The sequence below is a fragment of the Helianthus annuus genome, chromosome 10 (assembly GCF_002127325.2).
Source record: "Helianthus annuus cultivar XRQ/B chromosome 10, HanXRQr2.0-SUNRISE, whole genome shotgun sequence".
Lineage (NCBI taxonomy): Eukaryota > Viridiplantae > Streptophyta > Magnoliopsida > Asterales > Asteraceae > Helianthus > Helianthus annuus.
In genome coordinates, this window is record NC_035442.2 from 155,811,453 (window position 1) to 155,827,113 (window position 15,661).

General features: G+C 39.7%; 1 pseudogene; it reads left to right on the forward strand.

Moving 5' to 3' along the window:
- The first annotated feature begins 574 nt into the window (after positions 1-574).
- LOC118482730 lies at positions 575-15,446 on the forward strand (annotated as a pseudogene).
- Positions 15,447-15,661: the final 215 nt, after the last annotated feature.

Consider the following 15,661-nt stretch of genomic DNA (forward strand, 5'->3'; position numbering starts at 1 on the left):
CTTGTGGGTGTGGGCGTTGGAGTGTGGACGTTTTGGCCCTTTAACGCCGGGTGCTCCACCCTGGGTTGGTGTTGCTTGGTTGGCGTGGGGCACTGGCCTGGGGTGACGTGTCTGACAATGGTTGGCTGGGTGTTGATGACCGTTTGGCTAGCCCCTTCCACAACGCCGGTCTGGCCACACCCTTCCACACCCCACTTTTTTGGTGTGGTCTGATGAAGCCCACACCTGCCATGTGTCAAGCAACACCCCTAACCCAAGCCCCTACAAACCCCATAGTGGTAAGGGGTGTCCGTATGGTTCGGTGAAGTCAATCGGGGATGCCATTCACCGATCGGTGAATGATTTCCGCTAAATCGGTGATGAACATGCGGGGTTCGGTGACAGCTTTTTTTTGGTGTATGGTCACCGAGATTGATTGATGAAAGGTGAACAATTTTTTGACCGTTACCCACTATTTTTTGACCGTTTCCCTCTATGTGACCGTTACCCAATTTTTTTTATTTAACCCACAATTTTTAATCATTTTAACACACAACTCTTTCAAAACATCTCTCTTTCTACACCCACAAACACCATGGATAACAAAACAAAGGTGAACCCAAGAAAAAAGGTTCCGCTAACCGAGGATCGGATTCAAGAAAAAAAGTTTCGCAAACGAGACAAGGTGATTTTAGAGGTCCGAGTGCACCGGTTCAAACCTCCTACGGATATTCACCAACCTCTCAACCTCAATTTTTTACCCCCAAACTTTACAACCGACTTTTTATAGCACCCAATCTAATTTTCCACCACAAATATTTTCACACCCAAGCTTCACAACCGAGTTCGATCCATTTGCATTTAGGACCCCACCAATTCAATCACCAAGAGAGAATGTCGAGCGCCCACTTCCTATCTACGATGAAGACCAAGATTTAGAGGTTGTCCCCGAAACACAACATTTTGATGTAGATAGTGGCGAGGACGAAGAAGAATATGAGGATGAAGACGATGATATTGGTGAAGCAAGTGAGCCGAAACAAAAGGGAGTCAAGGCGGAGCGTCAAAGTTGGACGAAAAAACAAGAAGAGGCCTTAGCCAAGGCATGGGTTCATTGTTCTTTAAACAAGATAAAAAGAAACCAACAAAAATGGGATAGTTTTTGGAAAAAAGTTCTCGACCATTACAACGAAACGGTCAGCGGAAGTACTCGAACAGTTCATCATGTACGTTCAAAATGGATGCCTATGTTAACTAAGATAAACTACTTCAACGGTCTTTGGCAACAAGCGGTAACATTTTTTTTGAACATTTAAAAAATATTTTCCATAACATTGTTTTTGTTTAATTATTTTTTACTTTATATTTGTTATCTATGTAGGATCGTATTCGTGGTAGTGGGTGTGGCGACGTCGACGTCGTGAATAGGGTTTTAACTGATTTCAAATCAAAATATCCGAGTGGGTTTCAACATATTGAGGCATGGGAGGTTGTTCGTAAACATGACAAATGGGTACCGGTACCATTGTTGGGTGAAGATAGTGGAAGTTCAGGACAAAAAAGAAAGTCGTCCGATTCGGATAACTACAATACGGGTACATCGGGAACTGAGTTCAATAGTGATATACCGGACATAAACGTAGACCCCTCACCAACAAGACAAAAAAAGAAAGAAAAGAGGCCCGCAACATCAACAACCGATAGCAAAACGACTTTGACCCAGAAGCTCGCGCAATACACTCTTATGAAAGAAGAAAAAAAAGCACAGGCGATAGAGTTGACGAATATAAGAAAGAAACACGAGGAAGACACCATAGCCTTAGTGGCGGAACAACGCGAGGCGGTGAAACAACTTTTGTATGATCGGGATTTGGAGACATTTACTAAGCCACACGACCATGTTCACCCGAGATGTTGCCGTTTATTCTAGCGCGGAAACGAGATATCGCAAAAAAATATAATTGGTCATGCAATTTCTAAATATTAGGTTTATTATAGTTTAATTTTCTAGTTTTAAGTATGTAATGTGTTTTTTTTAATTAAAAGTACTTTTATTTAGTTTAAAATATATTTTATTTATTTATACATAATTTATAATTTCTAGAATAAAAAATATATAACTCAAACACCCTAAAGTGATTGAAACATACCTAGTGATTGAGTATAAAATGGGGAGTGAAATGAAGATTTGACATGACATAATATTATTGGCTAGAGAATAACTCAAATACACTAAAGTGATTGAACCATATACGTAAGATAATTATGCTTTAGACTAAAGGGTATGGGGGCCGGCTGAGGCCCGGCGCCGGTCCCCCACACCGCCCCCTGGGCTCGGCTCGGCAAAAGCGGCTCCCCACAGCCGGAGGAGACGGGCCTCCTTTCTCTCACAATAACCTATACATACATACATATATATACATAAAGGGGCTCATCCCCCACCCCCGTAGGTCCATCCCCTCCAAGCCAAGCCTACGTGGCGCTGACGTGATGGCTCATCCTCTTGGGGATAAGACTCTCCATACCCACTAGCCTTATATGTATTTCGGACATTGACTGCCCCCTTTTCACTTTTCACACTACACGTTTCAAAAGTCAATTTGTCAACGCGCATTCAAATATGAAATACCATATTAATTCATCACTTGTCCAAAACTATAATTTCGATTTTAGCTTTTTTCTGAACGCCAAATTTTATTTAATAAAACGAGATTCACCAAGAAGGTAGAAAACATAGAAACACTACATTTAAATTTTAATTGGTAAACAACAAATTGTATATTTTTTTCGTGTGTATTACATATGGATATCCATTTTAATAAGATTCATGAAAATAATTTGTTTTGGTTCATTAATATAACATGTTTACTAGATAGTTTTATTCGAACACTAAATGTGACCAATTAAAAACAGATTGACCTATTAACAATGGCGACTTTGATGGTGTGCGGGGAGAACCTCCGCACAAGGCCCGTGATTTCGAGAGGCACGCAATTTTTAGAAAAAAATCCGATATATATATATATATATATATATATGTACGTTATTTTTTTTTAAATAGTAAACACATATCAATTCCAATGTAGGCTCATTTACAAATCATATTTTGTGGTTTAGAATTTAACCCACTTGGCATTAGGTTTATTGAGCTCAATGCTAATTTGATTTTTTAAATAATAATAAAACATTACGAAATGACACATTTTTTCAAGCTCGAACAGGGTATGTGAATTCTCAAAGACGCCTCTACCTATTAACCTTAATAAACATTATTACTTGTTAACCTATTTAAGCTTAGATTGTGTTTTGTGGTTGGATGGAATCTGAAAACACAAGTGTTGCCAGGTAGGCACGAGGCTTTCATATACCATATTTTACCTAAGATGTGTTATGAAATTTTGAAATGTGGTGGGGTGTGTACTAAAAGGTTGAAAAAGAAATAATCATATGGAGGTAAATGATTGATGTAAAGGTTAATTAGTAATTATTACTATATGATAAAAAAGAAACACAATGAACAGTGTTTCTTTTTTTATCATATAGTAATTAAAATTAGGATGGTATCGGGTATAGATACCGGTCTTAAATTTATCAAATTTCTGTATAAAACGTTGATTATGTTGTCTCCAAACATTATTAGCTATAAACTAATTTTTTTTCAAACATTATTCTTTTTGGGAATTTATTATTAGTAATGGAATTTCCTTGCACGGTACAACGAGAATTCTCTATATACATGAAATATAAAATACCATTAGTAATATTAGAGTTAATTACATAAGAGTTGTGCAAGCACAAACATACAATTGCTAGTTACATGTTACCTTGTTGTGAAGATTTAGGTAGCAGGAGTATTTATTTTTTCTTTGTGGGGTATTCATTGACACATGGAGGAATGAATAAAAATGTATTGTTGGTAAGAATTTGTTACGATTAGAAAAAAAAAAGAGATTGCATCATCTTCCACAGTTCCACCCCTTACACTCGTGAGGTTGGTCACGCCCTTTCACGACCAAACTGTTGTAGTGTGAAGCGTCAAGGTGCTGATTTGGCATTGTAACATTTAAATTGTATTAAATTAGGTGTTGCCCTGCCCGCGTTGCGGGGCACTAAACCAAATATTTCTCTTTCATATACGTCAGTGTTTCGGTTAATTGTACATACTACTCATAACACAATCTCAAAAAACATTACATCGATAAAACCAATTAAAATAAAACCCTACCAATAGTTTGCAAAAAAAAAAAAAAAAAAAAAAACATTAAAAAAAGCACCACCAATTACTCATTACTCAGTGGTATTCATTTGAGATGTAGTAATTGGTTCTTTAATTATATTGTTACAAAGTTTGTTCGATATTACCAATATTCATAAATAAAGATACCCTTTTGGGGGAGGCAGAAGTTCAAAACTAATCAAAGATGGAATAGGGGTGAAAATTGTTAGCTTGTTAAAAAAAATTAAATTGTTACAAAGTTTGTTTGATATTACCGATATTCCTAAATGAACATGGCATGATTCAACATTAAGTATGTGCAAATTAAATTCGTAAAAATTGTTATAGCTATACGAGTTGTTGTTGAGTTCATCAAACTCAGTTGGTAAACTCGGTAACTCGAAATTTTTGAGCTTACACTGGTACAAATCAGGGTTTTTTTTTTTTTTTTTTTTTATAAGTTGATGTGTATTTTATCTTCTAAAGTGTATAAAAATACATTTTTATTTTCGAATTTACGTATTAGCTAAGTTACAAAAATACAAATGATCCTTATTCATATTTTTAAATATTCAAACTATATTAACTAATATTAAAATACTGAAAGTTCAATCAGACCAAATGTTGGATATTCTCATCTCTGAACAGGAAGGGAGTCAGTACAATGCTTGGTCAACGGAAAATTGTACTACCACTTTAGGTTGTAAATTCAGATGTAAAACGATGGCCAAAAACAGGAGAGGATATATTCAATAATACCCATTACCCATGTAATAATTACAATTACGAGAGAATCCCCTATAGACTCGTTTCTTTCTTACTTATTTTTTCTTGTCTTTTTATTTGAAATAGTATTAAGCAGTGCCGGTCCTAAGAATTCGTGTACCCTGTTCGAGTTCCAAAAAACGTGCCCTTGGGCGTTAACGAAATTGGGTATTGGGCTCAATAAAGGTCTAAACCTAATACCAATGGGCTAGTAACTATTCTAAGCATAAGAATAGTTTTGTAAGTGGGCCTATATTGGTGTTTGTATAGGTATACCCTATTAAAAAAGAAACTTTATACATATCGGGTTTTTTCTAAAAAAACGTGCCCTCTGAAATATCGGGCCCTGGCCGGTGGTCCTCCCCGCCCACCCCCAGGGCCGGCCCTGGTATTAAGCATCTCAACGTTGAGGCGGAGCCATCAACACTAAACTTGCGGCGTGTTAATGCGAATAACTTAGACCGAAACGTAAAACATATGAAATAATAACTAAGTGTCACACCCCGATTTCCACGTGTCTCACCGGTGGGCCCGGTGGGGGATTACCGTGACGTATTTGGCAACATTATAGTCAAACCACACAATATAAGAATGCACAGCGGAAGCATAAAGATAATATATTTCAACTTTTAAGTGTAATATAAATGTATCACCATTGTTGAAATAATAATCCACAGGGGATCAAATAGAAATAACAAAAGTATTGTTCAACAGAGTTCAGGCATCTTAAGCTTGCGAGACTTCTAGTGATGCTAAGGAGAAATCCCAGCCAATTACGCCTAGTACCTGCATTTAGTCTTTTTGGGGAAAATACGTCAGTTTACACTGGTAAATACGTTCAACTGACACTTTTGTAAAAATGTTTAATGAAATTGGTTTAAATGCTCAAGGCATAAACTCTTTATAACTTGGGATAATTTATAATTAAATCTTGTAAAGAATTACATGTTACTATGCGTTCGGTCGCCCGAGTCGTATCGGGTTAAAGTTTAATAGACACACCACATAGTATAAAACCGTGGCGGGTAACCAACGGCTACACTTTTATAATTATAGACATAATGCCGGGTGTACGCCTACACCGGGATGTCAAGGTCGTGGCCATTCGTAAATGCTGCCAAGGATATCCGGGACATGGTCATTAAGCCCCCAAAGGCGTCAAGCCAACAAAACAAGTTTTCAAACGGGTCACATTGTAATACCCAACTACAAATGAGTTGGGGTCAATTGCCCGACCAAGCGGTATTTTAGATACCGTAACCCAAGCCCGTATAACGGAAAATAAGTTAAAAGTATTTACCTTTGCAAGTATAATCCTTAATTGAATAAATCACAGATAGCTTTTACTGGTCTCCTATTCTGGAACGAAGGTTTAAAAATAACCTATTAGAATCCTAACGGGTCTTTATATTTGCCGTAGCTTAGACCGGTCGGTTTCAAAGGATAGTTACGGTTTAATCGCGTGAAAGGCGAAAACCGTGAATAGAGTGTGATTTTAACCCAACAAGTTTGAAGACTTGTTTTATATGGGTATAATAATCATACTCTGGATTTTGGGGTCAAAACAATGTGGTTTGACCCGTTTCGGCTAATTTATGTAAACTAGTTACATAAGCCGAACCGGGCGCGCAAAAGGCGCAACGGGTAACCGAAGGAGTCCTACACTCATTTCCTAAGTCAATATGCTTTTAAAGAGGTTGTGGTATCAGTAGGATACCTTCCGTATTGCCCGTAACGAGTTTAAGTTCATTATACGCCCCGTAGGGGTTTTTCGGTCATTTTAAAGGCTTTTAAAGAGCTTTCTGAGTTCTACAGGAAATCTGAGTTTCCCGAACAGTTTATAAAGTCTCAAATACTTTATTTATTAATTAAAATCAGTAGCAACTGGAATCGGGTCAAAAGACCTTGTAGAACTCAAGTTATGGTCAAAAAGGGCATATTCGGTATTTACCGAACCGATGCCATAACCGTAGGTTATGAGCAGGTCAAAAAAAATTAAAAATCTTTAAAAATCCCAAAATATTATTTTACATCAGTGTGTAAAAGGTTTGGTGTCGAAATCTTGGTTTAGATATGCGTTATGCTAATTGCGCCGTTTATTACAAAAGTTTTCTTTAATTGCGCTATTTAGCATAACTTCTATTCTAGACCTCGGATTGACGTGAAACTTTAGGGACATGCTTAGAATTCAGTAACCAAGGTTATGGTCCTTTCACATGTCCGAAATTCTCGTTTTAATTTGGAAAGGGCGTTACGGTCAACTTTTAAGCACTTAACGGAAAGGTGTAAAAGACTTGGACAAACGACGAACCGGTCACAGAGGGTTATACCATCATGTAACCTGGTCCTAAGAGAGTCCTAAGGCATATCTACATTACCCTAAAACGGGTCAGAACTGAAGTCAAAGCAAAAGTCAAAGTTTTGCGACCTTCGGCTCCGAACCGCGTCAATATAGTAAATGGCCGGATCAAACAAGCTTAGACTTGTTAATATACTTATTATCATGTTTTATGAGTGTTTAAACAGGTTACTTATCATCTACATTACATATTATGCGTAAATCGCAAAATAGTACTTCTGTTGACTTTTTCTAAGCATGTTTGACTCGTCATTTGAACTAGTTAGAATGGTGATCAGGGGGAACCCTTTTAAGGGTTTAAAGCCCACATGAATACCAACTTATAACTACTTTTGATTTGGTCAATCACTGGACCATTTGTGATTAACCGTTATGTCAACCGTTAATTACGACGGTTTGACTTTTAAGCTAAAACTAAGCAAAACTAAACCATAAAGGGTTGAACCAACTTACAGAAGTTCTATGCACGAAATGTGAAGCTTAGATAGAAGTCTTGAGCTCCAGAGATGATCAGAGATGCAAGAGAAGGGTGTGAAGGACTTGTTGTGCAATGAGGTCCTTATATAGAGCTCATAAGGCCCTAGATTGTTGACAAACAAGTCTACCCATGCTCCTTGATCATCAACAAGTGTCCTATAGTGTTAGGGAGTGATTAGGGGTCGCCCATATCTTTGGAAGATCCATACATTAATGTTTTACCGCTTTAAACAGCCAACAACCAACTTTCTGTCGCTGGGCATCGTTTACGGACCGTATGGCTTGGGCCTTGCGGTCCGTAAGCCTGTGGCGGAAACACTTTTACCCCTTCACCCCCTTACGGTCCGTAAGGCATGACCCTTACGGTCCGTAAGCGATCATCAGTGGCAAAAAAAAAATTAACCTTTCATGATTTGAATGGTCAACTTGAAATTAATAATTTTGATGGATTGCCTTTAACCCATACTTGCCCAGATGTCTACCCCATTATGCAATATGGGTTTACAAAAGAGGATGGGCTCAAGTCTTATCATTTGCATTGCATTATTTTCTTAGAACCCATTTTATTAACTTGGATGTTTTTTATTAATATTAATGATGACCCGATTAAGATTAGGTGCTTATAAATTTGCTTGGGGTCTCGGGATTTATAATAGCGGAGTCGCTCAGAGGTATAAAATTAACATGTAGACATATCCGAAAATCCTACCGCATATCTTAATTAAATCCGGGTTTATATTATTTTTGTCGTACTTGACACGTGTCATTTATTTATTGGACACAAAAATTCGAGGTGTTACATCCTCACCCCCTTAAAATAAATCTTGACCCGAGATTTACTGAAACAAATAAGGGTATTTCTCTTTCATCGTGGCTTCAACCTCCCACGTGAATTCGGGGCCTCTACGGGCATCCCACTTGACCTTAACAATAGGCACATGCTTCCTTCGAAGCTTCTTTACCTGTCGATCTTCAATCGACAAAGGTTTTTCCACAAATTTCAAGCTCTCATCTATATGCACATCTGTGTGTGGGATCACCAATGATTCATCAGCGAAGCACTTCTTTAGATTGCAGATGTGGAACACATTGTGAATTCCATTGAGCTCCTCCGGTAAGTTTAGCTTATAGGCAACTGACCCGACCCGTTCGATAACCTCGAAAGGTCCTATGTATCTCGGGCTTAGTTTGCCTTTCTTACCGAAACGCATCACCCCCTTCCAGGGTGATACTTTAAGTAACACTTTTTCACCTACTTCGAAGTGAAAATCTTTACGCTTTGGATCTGCGTAACTTTTCTGCCTATCTCGGGCAGCTTTGAGACGGTCTCGAATCTGGACAATCTTGTCCGTCGTTGACGGGTGGTCCGTTGGACAACCCTTAATCATGTTAAAAGACGAAATAATCCTTCACTTAATTGTGTAATTATCTTGAATTAGATAACTACTGTTGCCTATGTTTCAGGTGCGGTTCGGGAGTTAAAAGATGGATTAAATGCAGCTTTGGAGGGTTTGGAGATGAACGGGTCGAGCGTGGAACAAGAGATGAAACAAAGAAGAACATTCAGGTCACTACCGTAAATTACGGTCTCACCGTAATTTACGGTGGACCTGAGAATCAATTGGTGGCCACCGTAAATCAGTCTCTTGCCACCGTAAACAAATCAAGTCCACCATAAATTACGGTGGAGCCGTAATTTACGGTGGCGGCTGCGATCCAAAGTGTAACTGCCTCATTTAAGCAGTTTTATGATGTCTTTTCAAGTATTCTCATCATTGGACGTTTTTGGGAGCTTGTTAGGGGCGATTTTGGTGATCTTGCTTGGTTGTGAACATTTACTAACATTCGGTTTGTGTTTATGATTCCTATGAACATTAGATTTGTTGGTATGATGATTCACCAAACTATGTCCGGCTAAACTTTTCGGTGATCATCTTAGGTGAAGGTTTCTCTTGAACTTTTGTGTGTTTATTTCTGAATTTCTAGAATGATAACTTGCATTGCTTGAATATCATGGTGTATGTTTAATTGCTTGTAACTTGTTAATCGATATTGCAATTTCTAGTCTTAATCGTACGTTCTTGGTGCCGTTGGCAATCGAGATATCACGGGAAGGGTTAGGGTTGGTTATGGATTAATTGGTCATCGGGAAACAACCTCGCGTTTATATAATCCGAGTACTTTGTTTCCTTTTATCACTTCAATTATCTATACACGAGTTATGTCTATGTAACTCTTTCTAGTTGGAATTACACACAATTGTTTAAAGAAACTGAAACCTAAGATGGTCATTGTTCTCTCCTAATCTGTTTTACAACCAACATTTGATTTGAAATTAGTTTTTAATTTAGTTTTCTAAAACAACAATCCAAACCATTGATCTTTATTTTTCTGCAAATTAGATTAATTGTAGTTTCAGTGCAAAGCTATACAATCGACACACTTTCCACATACTCCCTGAGTTCGATACCCTCTTACCACTATCTATAGTTGTTTTGGGGATTAAATTTGATAGTGACCACGACATCACGTCAAATTTTGGCGCTGTTGCCGGGGAGTAGTGTGCAACGTGTGTTAGTTTAATAGTTTTGTTTTGTTATTTTCGGGTTTACGCTGGTTGTGTTTTAGTGTGCAGGTACTTCAGGTGTATGCATACTAGGGGCTCTCACAGGTCATCACCGCTATCGTTTGATCCGGAAATTGAAAGAACGCTAAGACAAAACAGAGTTTTAGTACGAGAAAACAAGATCATTGGTTCACCCATTTCACCCATCACACCGAGAAACATCATGGCTGATTCTTAAATTCCACCTACAACGGGTCAATCATCCTCATCCTTTATACCTACTTCCACCCAACCATCACCAAACACCACATTACCTAATACCACCGCCGAATTCACACCATCCAATGTCACCCAACCAATTACCACTCAAGCTGAACCCGCCATCACCTACAACCCATCCACCACAATCCCACCATTATCCCACTTCTTTCCCCTAACTACGGGTCAATCATCATCCGCTTTCACAATTGCACCAAATTCAACCATTGTGCATACTACTTCATCCTTTAGACCACAACAATCGGGTTTTCAGTATTCGACCATCCCATTTGGGCAAACTTCAGGAATTCAAGGAGATGGTTATGATGAAGGATTTGAAGATTTTGAGGGTTATGAAGAGGATGGGTATTTTTATGGAGGTTATGGTGATCAAGGAGACTTTGGATATGTGCAAAGTCAACCTCAAGGGATGACAAGTGTTGGTGGAATGCCACAACAACAACTTATGCCACAACACATTCGGCCGAGACCACAAGGGCCACCAATGCAACAACCTATTCCATTGCAACAAGTCCGGCCACAACATGTACAACCACAATTTCAAAGACCACCTCAACGCCCACCGATGCGACAACAACAGTTTCAACAACCGATCGAACCACAAGGGCAAGTACCAAGGCCAAATGGTCCTATTATTCCAAGAGGTAGGTATGGTGTACCAAGGAGACACCTTAGGGAAAATGTGAGGGGCATCGAAGCACATTTTCGGCCGGTAATCACTCAAAACCCTTCACCGGTAGTCATTCCTCATAATGATCAAGGGCGAACATTTGAAGTAAGAACCAACTCTTTGCAAAGTTTACCAAAGTACAAGGGGTTGGCAACGGAGGAGCCTTATTTTCATTTAGAGGCTTATGACTCGATTTGCAACACTCTTGGGAGTCAAGGGTTTTCGGCCGATGATATCAAATTGGTATTATTCCAATTTTCTTTGGAAGATAAGGCGAAGAAATGGTTTTACACGTTACCTTCGGCATCCATATATACATGGGGGGAGATGCAACAAACTTTCTTGGATGAGTTTTACACCGCCCAAAAGACTAACGATGCACGAAAGGGGTTGAGAAGCTTCCAACAACAACATAGTGAGATGTTTCACGAGGCTTTTGAACGCTTCAATATGATGATAAAGAATTGCCCTCACCATGGAATTGAATTGTGGGAGTTGATGAATGCCTTTCACGAGGGGTTGAGTGCCGAAGATGCACCTGATTTGATGTCTATTACCGGTGGGACTTTTGGAACAAATTATGAGAACGATGATTGGGAGTTCTTGGAAAGCATGGCAACTACATCAAAGAGGAAAGCTCAAGCCTCAAGAAGAGCCCGACCGGCCATTGCCCGACCTCAAGTGCACGCCATAGATGATGGTAATGTTCAAACCACTAACCAGATTTATGATGTTTGTGCTTTGTGTAATGAAATAGGTCATGCGGCTGAAAATTGCCAAGGGATGTTGGAAGGGCAATACGAAGAAGTCCATGCGGTTCAAGGCCAAGGTCAAGGAGGAGGTGGTAGGAATTACAATAACATGAACTCTAACACCTACCACCCCGGGTTGAGGAATCACCCGAATTTTCGGTATGGGAACCCTTCAAATCAAGCCAACCCGAACTTTCAAGGTAGCCAAGGTAACTTTGGTTCACGCCAATCTTACAATAACCAAGGTGGATACCGAGGCGGAAATAACCAAGGCTATCAAAAACAATATCAAACGGGTCAAGAACAAGGGGGGTCTTCGGGTGGAAACGAGATGATGGAGATGCTAAAGAGTATGCAAATGGAGATGCAAAAACGGAACCAACTTGATGAAGTGCGAATGCAAAAGGATGAGGTTCGTGACAAAAGCATCCAATCACTAACAACCCAAATGGGTCAATTAGCAACCGATGTGGCGGAATTGAAGAAAGGTAAGGGTCAACTTCCAAGCGACACTAAGGTAAACCCTTCACATGGTTCGTCACGAGGTAATGTTAATATTAATCATGTTAGTGTTTTGAGAAGTGGAAAAGAGTTCAAAGCCAATTTGTCACCCGAATTGGTTGAGGGGGTAGTTGAGGATGTCACGGGTAATGAAAGTGATGATGAAGTTTCACCGGTTAAACCAAAAGAAACAATTGTTAAAAAACCGGGTTTGGGTGAAAACGAAAAGAATGAAAAAGTTGAGGGTGAACCGAGTCAAGTCCCGTTTCCATCGGCCTTACTTGACCCGGGAAAGAAAAATTTTATTGTGTCGAGAGGCCCTCAAAAAGAGGAGATGTGGGACATGTTTAAACAAGTGAAAATAAATCTTCCACTTCTCGATGCAATAAAACAAGTCCCCGCTTATGCAAAATTCTTAAAAGAATTATGTACACAAAAAAGGCAAAACAAAAAGAAAGTGCCTAAGCGGGTGGATTTAACCGGACAAGTGAGTGCGGTTTTGAATGGGGAGCTTCCTCCTAAGCTCCAAGATCCGGGCACGCCATTGATTAATATACAAGTTGGTAATTTTCAAATGGCTAAGGCGTTGCTAGATCTTGGAGCCGGAGTTAGCATTTTACCGGGGGGCTTATATGACCAATATGACTTTGGTCCGTTAGCAAGGGTGGAGACAACGGTTGTTTTGGCCGATTTGTCTCATAAGTTACCTCGGGGTATGGTTCAAAATGTAATTGTGAAAATTGATGAGTTTTATTACCCGGTTGACTTTTTAGTCTTGGATTACTCATCGGCGGACCCTAAGAAACAACAAAATATAATTTTGGGTCGACCGTTTTTAAGCACCGCACATGCTATTATTGATTGTAGATTTGGTACAGTTGATATGGCTTTTTGAAATAGAAAAATGCGTTTGAATGTTTTTACTAACAATTCTAATGCTAATGGTGTTGATGAGTGTTTCATGGCAGATATAGTTGACGGATGCAACCCGCATGAGTATGAGGAGGATGGTTTGGATATTTGCCTGTGTGATTTTTCTGAACAGGTACATGCTTATGCACTCCGGGTTGAAGAGGAAAAGCAAGATGCGATGGCGTTGAAAGAAGGTAGACCGCCATGGACCCACCAGTTTGAAGGTCTACCGGTGGAGATTGATTCGGGTACGAAACCATCATTGGAGGAACCGCCAAAGTTGGAGCTCAAAGACTTGCCTAGCCACTTGAAGTATGTGTTTTTAGGGGATAATGACACTTTACCGGTCATTATTGCCTCTAATTTGGAATTGGCACAAGAGCAAGCATTGTTGGAGGTTTTAAAAGAGAACAAGGGAGCTATTGGATGGACGATTGCCGACCTCAAAGGAATTAGTCCATCCATTGTCATGCATAAGATCATTACCACTGAAGATGCAAAGCCGACACGAGAGGCTCAAAGGCGATTGAATCCGAACCTACGGGAGGTAGTTAAGAAAGAGGTAATTAAATGGTTGGATGCGGGAATTATTTATCCGATTTCGGATAGTGCTTGGGTGAGTCCCACCCAAATTGTGCCTAAGAAGGCCGGCATTCAAGTAGTCAAGGATGAAAGTGGTGAACAAATTGCCACCCGACCGGTTACCGGGTGGCGTGTGTGTATTGACTACCGGAAATTGAATGCCGCCACTTCTAAGGATCATTTCCCGCTACCATTCATTGATCAAATTATTGAAAAGCTATCAGGTCAAAAATACTATTGTTTTTTAGACGGGTATTCGGGTTACAACCAAATCGCCATACACCCGGATGACCAACACAAGACCACCTTCACTTGTCCATATGGCACTTTTGCCTTTAGGCGAATGCCATTTGGCTTGTGCAATGCTCCGGCAACCTTCCAACGATGTATGATGAGTATTTTCTCGGACATGGTTGGAGAGTCGCTCGAAGTATTTATGGATGACTTCTCCATTTTTGGCACTAGTTTTGATGCTTGTCTCAATGAATTACAAAAAGTGTTAAAAAGATGTGTTGAGAAAAATTTAGTGCTAAGTTGGGAGAAAAGTCATTTCATGGTGCAAGAGGGCATTGTGTTGGGTCATGTGATTTCTGAAAGGGGGATGGAGGTGGATAAGGCAAAAATACGGGTAATATCATCTTTGCCACCTCCGAAAAATGTTAAGGGGGTAAGGTCATTCTTGGGACACGCGGGTTTTTATAGACGTTTCATTAAGGGTTTTAGTGTTATCACCAAACCCTTATGCAACTTGTTATTAAAAGATGTCCCATTTGATTTTACTAACGAGTGTATGCAAGCTTTCACTGTTTTGAAGGAACACTTGGTCAAAGCTCCTATTTTGCAACCACCGGATTGGTCAAAGCCGTTCGAGATAATGTGTGATGCAAGCGACACCACTATTGGTGCAGTTTTTGGGTCAACGGGTTGATAGAAAGCCGGTGGTGATTTACTATGCGAGTAAAACTTTATCCGAAGCACAACTTAACTACACCACAACCGAGAAGGAATTACTAGCGGTGGTGTATGCTTTGGATAAGTTTCGCTCGTATATTTGGGGGAGCAAAGTGGTGGTTTATTCGGATCATAGTGCGGTCCGGTACTTGATGGAGAAAAAGGACGCGAAGCCTCGTTTGATTCGGTGGGTATTATTGTTACAAGAATTCGATCTAGAAATCTGAGACAAAAAGGGAAGTGAGAATGTAGTAGCGGATCACTTGTCTCGGATTCCGGTGGAAGGGACCGATGATGTGAGTGAAATTAATGAAAGTTTCCCCGATGAGCAACTTTTAGCCGTTTCCACTTTCGTTGCACCGTGGTATGCTCATTATGTCAATTATTTAGCCACGGGTGCCATCCCAAGTCATTGGACCAAAAAGCGTCGACAACAATTCATGGTCCAAGTAAAGCAATACATTTGGGATGAACCGGATCTCTTCAAGATTGGACCGGATCAAGTTATACGAAGGTGTGTGCCCGAAACGGAAGTGTTGGAAATTTTGACCCATGCCCATTCGTCCGCATGTGGGGGTCACTTTAGTGGGCATAAAACAGGTTATCGGGTTCTTTCATGTGGGTTTTATTGGCCCACCATTTTCAAGGATGC